We start from the raw sequence: 8,265 nt of genomic DNA, 5'->3' as shown, positions 1-8,265 counted from the left end.
AGATTATTGATAATTTATTGATGATATTAGGGACACCAGGAATTTAATGTGTGTTTTTATGGGATGTTTTATTTTTTTAGGTTACATATTTTAGTCATTAGCTTAAAACCTATGATGTAGTTCTCTGTTTCTCTTTGCGTTCAAATTAAGTTGTAGGTTATTTAGTTGTTTTCTATAAGTTTTTAGAAATCTTGTAATTTGCACAATCGTTCATCAGCTGATAAGTTTTGTAATATCACATTTTATGAAAAGTTTGAATCTTTTGCATCCAATTGGTATCCTTCTATTCATGTTTTTGCCTTCGTATTGCGTGAGTCTCTTTTTCGAGGCTCATACCATCATAGGGAATGATAAATTATTTGCAGTCATGATCTATAATTTGGGTTTTCGCTGTTTTTTGCTGGGGTGTTAAACGCACGGTTCAGATTGCTTAGGAAACAAGGAAACAATTTTCTGATGAGAAGATTTGGATTAACAATGAAATTATTCATAATAATCCTACTTATGGGGTGTTTGTGATTAATTATTTAATCTGCTTGTCGATTGTTGAGACTGCTTAATCCATACGGGTTGCTCTCGGTGGATTCGAAATCACTATATAGGTACAAGTGACATAAGTTTGTTTCAGTAAGCTCTTTATCTGCTTCTTATTATTTGGATTAGCAATTTAGTAGGTCCAAATATAATACCCTACATTCACCTTTTTACTGATGAACTGAACATTGGTTAGAGCATATTATTATTTTTGTATCGCAAACACATTATTTTCCTTGTTTTTTGTATTTCTTAATTGATATACAGACCATTTGGATGTATATGATGGGATGAAATCATACCTACAGACTAAAGGTGTCATCCAAGCAAAACTTATACACATAAGAGACACTCCTAAGGAATTTTAGACTTTTATTAGATGGTGTGTGCGTTTTAAACAAATTATAATTTGAGTTTTTCTTTTAATTTGGTTTTAACGTTGATGAAATGTTTTAAATTCTATTTGTATACTTACAATGACAAGGTGTGAAAGTGACTGCCACATGTATACGGGTACCAGTTATGTGGGCCCATGCCGAGAGTGTGAATTTACAATTCGCATACCTGCTTCATGAGGTACATCTTTAGCGTTAAATCATTAATTGTTCTTAATAATTTATTATTATATTTTAGTTATAAGAATATCGGTTTGTTATTGGTATTTTTGTAGAATGAAGCGGGGGATGTTTTGATAAAAGATTCTGGTGTGGTGGGTATTGATGACCCCGCTTCCCAACACCTTCGGAAGTTTCAAATAAGGATGGCGTGGCAGTCAATCTGATTCTTCAAGATGTGTCTCGGGATGGAAGTCATGGGTTTGCAAATCTTGAACAAGTGTTTGGTGAAGTTGACTCAATAAAAATCTACTTAGATTTTAAAAAGTGTGAGGTGCTCCGTGAGTCCGCACGCGTTGCTTTTAATGTCCAAAAATAATTTACTTTTGTGATTTTTTCTCTGTAATTACATAAGTTTGTTTATAAACCTTTGTGCAATTCTCACTTCATGAATGTGTTAAGAACATCTTTTATGACCCTTTTTCAGTCGTTTTGTTGCTTTTATATTGAGAGTTGTTGGTGTTGCGCATAGGAGGATTCGAATTGTAAAAGAAGCCGGGAAAACTATAAAAATGTTTGTGTCATTGCCTATTACAATTTGATGCAAGTTTGTCAGGTGAATGTTAGCTTTTTGGTCAACTAATTGATTTTCTAGGACAAGAATTTGTAAAAATCGTTTAGTTAGATGGAGTAAAATGCAATTTGATTCTCATAATCTACAAAGCTACCGTCATTTGCAACTTGTCAGTTCTCCAATGTAATGTACATATCATGTTCATATAAATTAAAAAAAATGCTTTGTTTTGATTTTTGAAGTCTGTTTATAATTATACTCCAGCTTAACCGCAAATGTCAATTATTATCTTTCATAGAAACCATGGACCGACAGTTTGACATTCATAATTATTCATATTAATTTTTGTTTGACCTGAAAATCAAATTTAATATATTTTTTGAACAAATGAACCAATAGTGGACTTTTTATAACTTATAAAAAATTATTTACACATTTTCTATTTTTTTGTATCGTTAATTATACTTGATATAAATTTTGTCATATCAAAGGCCCATACCATAACGAACCGCAATCGACCGAAGAGATTTTCATTTATTGTTTATAACTAAAAATTGTATACATAAACCAAGAAAATTAATCTTGGGTTTGGATGAAAATCTTAGAATCAAGTTAAATGGTTGTTTTTGGGTTGACTTGAATTCTTGTATTTCCAAGTCAGGGTTCAAAACTTCAAATCTTTGGCATTGTTAAAAATACGGGTCGTGTCCGGGTTCCACAATTCAGCTATCCATCTCATCATCCCGACACAATTGGCTCTCATAATATTTGGATCTTTTTAAAACCGGTTATCAAAGTACTCACATATTTGGTCAATTATTAACAGAAGAGGGAGAGACCCGCTAGCCATTGTTATGGCTCCTACTCGAGAGCTTGCTTGCCAAGTGGGATTGCGAATGGTGGCAAGGTTTATATTGGTAACTATTGTTAATTCTCATTCTATCTTATTCTATGTGTTCATTGAAGATATGGTTTGGTCTTTATGGTGTTGGGTCCCATTTGACTATCTTTCTGGTTGCATCTTGCTTTACTTGGGCGTGTACAAATTGTGCTCGCGTAGGCGTATGTTTATTGTTTTTTTTAACTAAATTTTAACTTCAACTCATTTTGAGTGATGTGGTGAAAAAAGTCAATTAAATATTAACTAAATTAAACAAGTAATAAAAACTAGACCTAAGACTCAACTACACAAAACACCAGCAAGTGAACCGATCAATTGTACTAAAGCTAAGTAAGTCCGGAATATCGAACCTACAGGACTCTATAAATTACGTAAATTAACTAATTAGACTCGACTTACGACACGACTATTTATTATTAATGTTTAAGGGGGTTTTTAAACTAATATTAAACTAAGAAAATAAATAAACACGTAAACTAGAAACAAACAACCAAACACAAGATCGAAACCAATGAGAGAAGGAATCTACCTAGGTAAGAATCCCATGAATCAACAATCATCAAGCAATGGAAAAATAACATGATATAGAAACTGATTTCTAAACATATTCATCTAACAAACCCTAGAGGACCCTTGACCGAATCAAACGAAATCCCAAAGAACAATTATTAGATTATCAAGCAATCAGTATTATTGATTTCCTTACAGTCATCAATTAGGGTTAATTAATAGTATCTAAAGCAAGCAATCTCACGAAACACTAAACCCTAGATAACTTGATAAGCTAAACACAACATCATGAACAAGGATCAACACAATAAGCAAGAATATTGTCACCAATCTATTCTAGCATGCGATTGACCAAGACACATGAGCAACTCCTCATCTTACAGCTATTGGAATTTAGCAAAACATTCAAAATCCAAATTAACGATTAACAAGCTTTTATGATCTAATAGGCCTATTCAACCATAATAATCAAAACACCAAGTAATTGATTAAACATGAACCCTAATATCTAAAGAATACAATCAATAGAAAACAAGATCCATGTGAAGCAATAATTAATAATCAATCAAAATAATAAATACTCATATGCATCATGCAAACAAAATCAAGTATTTTACTATTAATAAAACGAAACCATAATCAAAACATACGTCCAAAGCAAGAATCAAGTCAAAAACATGTTCATCAAACCTAGGTAGACATGGAATCTAGCCTAGCATAGTCATAATTAAAGACAAATAACTAGAACAAAGAACAAAGAGAAACATCATGAAAATTAATGAACAAAGACAATGAAAATGAACGAAAGAACCCGTCTTAATCGACCCTTGAACACCCGTATGAAAGCTTAATGATCTTCTCTCTTCCTAGCCTCCAAAACACCTTCAAACTTGGCTCTAACCCTTTGAAAATCGGCTGGAATAGTCAATAGAATCGGCTAGGTTTATATTAATATATATATATATATATAATGCGATTTGGGCCTTTTTTGGAAAAATATGTTAATCAGTAGCTCTAGGCGCCGCGCGACGGGCTTGGCCTCCCCCAGTCGCTCGGCGAGGCTCCTTCCAGGAGGGGAATTATGGATTTTTATTATTTTGTTATATTTATTGCTAAATCATGCTAGATCTCTTCCTTGAACTCCAAGCAACGATAGGAACCTTCTAGGCCTTCTTTTCCTTGACCACCAAGTCACCATCTAAATGAAAACAAATCGAAACTCTAAGTGGAATAATCATGTAATCAATAATGAGCAAAACAAACTTGAAATTCACATGAAATGATATAAAGAGTTGGATTAACATTCAAGACACCAAAAGATATAAAACATGATAAACATATAATACTTGACTCAATAACCTTAATTAATAAAAGATAAACGAAACATGAACTAAACCGAACTCAAAACATTAAATAAACATAACTTTACAAGGGATTCGAGAGGTATAAATACATGTATTTCATTGAGGCTCGAACCCCCACCATTACGATACACCTAGGTTTGATGATGGATTTGTTTACCTAGATACATCTTAGTAAACTAATATGTTAATGGATTTGTTAATAAGCCTTTTATTTTAACTTCATTTTATCACTTTTAGATTGATATTAATATACATGCGGTTATAAAATATTAAGAAAGTATATAAGTTATGTAATGTAGTAATTCTATCACTTTTAGTGAACCCCTCAGGTACTTGTCATTTCTTTTTGTCAATTTTCTAAGATGCGAAGGTCACAAGTTGACTGAAAATTCAAAATACACCATTTTTCCAGAGGTGCATTTGCCATTTTGAGTTTAATTTACTATTTATAAATACAATTCTTGTACATTCACAATGAATCCATCACTGTGATAACACCCATATCATACAACATCCGCCGTTGATGGATAGCAGGGACTAAAACTCAGGTGAAATATGGGCAAATAAAGGTTCTAATCCTAACCTTTTTGTAGATTTTAATTCTAATCCTACTCTTAATAAAATAACATATTTCCTATTTGTAGATTTTTTTGATTTCTTTTCATATACACAAATTGTGTGCATATATAATGAGCTGATATTACACAATCCAAATGAATCTAACATAGTTGTGACGCTAGATCCAACTCACCTATTTTAAAACGTATTAGAGTCATGTCTTATTCAAAGTTAAGTCGTTAAATCAAACTCTAATAAAAATCCTTTCGTTTCTTATTCAACTATATTAATCATTTTTCATTTACACGGCCCATGAATCTAATCAAGCCCGGTCAAATGCCTGTCAAGTCCCCGTCGCAACGCGCGGGCACGTCTACTAGTTAGAGTTTAATGAGTTATCTCATGACATTTATTATTTTGGAAAGTTGACTTTGGGTTTGACCAATTGTCAAGACCCAAACCAACAACCCGAACACTCGTTAAAAACCCGTTTTAGTATCTTTATTCCAAAGGGACTTGCATTCTTGCATTTTACCCACCTTATTACTTAACATAGGTTGAGTAAATATTAAGGTTAGATACTTTAACCCGGTTTCGAGCAAACTTACATTTTAAAGGGTTATATTATAAATTCTTAAATAGTTACATTTTAAACCTCGAACTTTAATTGCTTACATTTCTCAACATTTATTTTATTTAAAAACTTTCAAGACAACCTTTATAAATCCAAGACTTCTTCCCTTTTAGGCATTGTTCATTAAACTCGTCGTTCTGGCAAATCTCCAAATTATCATCTTTCAAGTTTATTACTTGAACGTGAGTACTTTCATACCCCGTTTTCCATCTTTCGTTTTGGGGTGATATTTCATACTTATTCAAATTAAATGCTTTATACTTGAGCCATAACTCACAAACGTCATTGTATACTTTATTTAAATAAATGCTCGATTTGGTGCTCTATGCTTATATGATTGCATGCTTATGTGTTTACCGCTTTTGGTTGGTTGATCTATAAATCCTAGACTATTTGGCATCCCCTTATAGCAAGGTGTCGTTAATGTATGCTTATTAACGGTAACTATAAATCTTAGACTATTTGGCATCCCCTTATAGCAAGGTATCGCTAACGTAATTCTATTAGCGATTTTATCTATTTATCCAAATTATTGCTATTATTTATTGTTCCGTATACAAGTTGTGACATTTTCTTATTATATACATATGTGTTCAAAACTATGAATTGCTCACCAACCTATGTGCTGATAAACTTTATTTTATGAAATGTTACAAGTTTGCATTTAGGTTGATTATGGAGTTGGAAGAAAACGTCATCAAAACCTTTAGGCTATTAGCACAAATGAACAAAATTTGATTTGCTATATTTTGTTATATATTGTTGTGACTATCTTATGAATATTGCTATGTGACATTTTCGATGTTGTGAAATGAAATGAGTTTGCTAAATATTGTCGTTTTAAATAGTGTCATGCGCTAATGGGCAATCACCTCGACATGTTCCGCCACCTTTGGTCGGGGTGTGACAGTATCCACACAATTAATTGAAATAAAATCATTGTTATCGTGTCCAACAATTTTGTGGACTGTCGGTTAGGTTAAAGAAGGAAAACGGATCAAACTGGTATTGTTAACTTGATTAGATCGTCGGTGAGGCCGCGTTTAATATACATAAACGATTTCTTAAATCATAACTTGATTACAAATGAATCTTGACAGCTAATTGATTGTTTGTTTGATTCGGGTACAAGAAAATCCATTTAACTAGGGTATAGGTAAACAAACTATCCAGGTAGGAGATGGGTTATATCATAAGTTACACTTAGGCCCTTTGAGTTTGAAGTTGAAGATAAATGAGGCTAAAACTTATATTTGGGTTAAAAGCGTAAACAATAAAGATTAAATAATAATTGTACACGATAAATGCGGAATATTATTCATGATCAAGCTCGGACCCGTAAATGGGTCAGGTGACCGTTACAAAATAAACGTGGAAACCCGAAAGGTTACAATATTCGGCTTCATTGTTGGTGCTCAGGAACTCTAAACGCATAGCGTAGGTCAATTTTATGCCTTCAGGACTGATGAGGATGAGTCCAGCTCCACTCCCGTCACCGTTTGATGCCCCGTCGTTGTAGAGGTTCCATAAAGGCTCCTTTTGGCCTTCTGGCATTTCGAGTTCGGTCTTCCCTAGGCAAACCTGATGGGACCCTTTTTCATCCCCTTCCTAGGACCTCGTTTCCTTGATGAAGTCTGCTATCGCTTTCCCCTTGAACGCGGCTCTGGGATTATATTCGATTGTGTGGTCCCCAACTCTATCGCCCACTTGGCCAATCTGCCTGATACCTCCGGTGTCATTAGGATTTGTTGAAGGGGCTTGTCGGTCAAGACCCGAATTACATGGGCTTGAAAGTATCTCCTCAGCTTCCTTGCTGTGTAGATAAGGGATAACACCAGTTTCTCAATAGGAGAGTATCTTTTTTCGGGACCCTTTAGTGTATGGCTTACGAAGTAAATAGGGAGCTGGGCCTCCCCCCTCTCAACCATAAGTAACGAGCTAATCGTTTTCTCGGTGTGTGAGAGGTAAAGGATCAACACTTCCCCTGGTTGGGGAGCTCACATAGGTGGGCCTTCAGTTCTTGAAAGGCTTTATCTGCTTCCGTGTCCCAGCAGAACTTGTTCTTTTTCGTACTCCTCCTCAAGACTGCCATGAACGGGAGGGTTCTGTCCACAATTTTGGAAAGAAACCGATCGAGAGCGCCTAGCCTCCCATTGAGCCTTTGTACCTCCTTAATATTTCTTGACCTGTCCATCTGAAGCAACGCTTCTACCTTCTCTGGATTGCCTTTGACCCCCTCCTTGGTGACCAAAACTCCCAGAAACTTTCCTTCTTCTACCCCAAATGAGCATTTACCGGGGTTGAGCTTCATGTCGGCTCCCCATAGTGTGCTGAAGGTTTCTCTGATGTCATCAATCATATTGTCTTCGTTTGTGCTCTTGATGACAAGGTCATCGACGTATATCTCTACATTCTTTTCTCTTTTTTGATCAAACAGTCGATCCATGACACGTTGGTATGTCTCCCCTGCGCTCTTTAGGCCAAAAGGCATTTTGGTATAGCAAAAGGTCCCCTCGTTGGTATAGAACGCCATATTTTCTTCATATTTGGGGTCCATTTGGATCTAATGGTATCCCTTGTAAGCGTCTAGGAAGAACCTGAGGGGAAATTGGGCTAAAGATTCAATTTTCTTCTCT

This window comes from Bidens hawaiensis, unplaced genomic scaffold (assembly GCF_021521415.1).
Source record: "Bidens hawaiensis isolate Kalapana, Puna unplaced genomic scaffold, B.hawaiensis_p1.1 tig00061467_1, whole genome shotgun sequence".
In the NCBI taxonomy this organism is placed as follows: domain Eukaryota; kingdom Viridiplantae; phylum Streptophyta; class Magnoliopsida; order Asterales; family Asteraceae; genus Bidens; species Bidens hawaiensis.
This window is presented reverse-complemented; position numbering follows the sequence as displayed.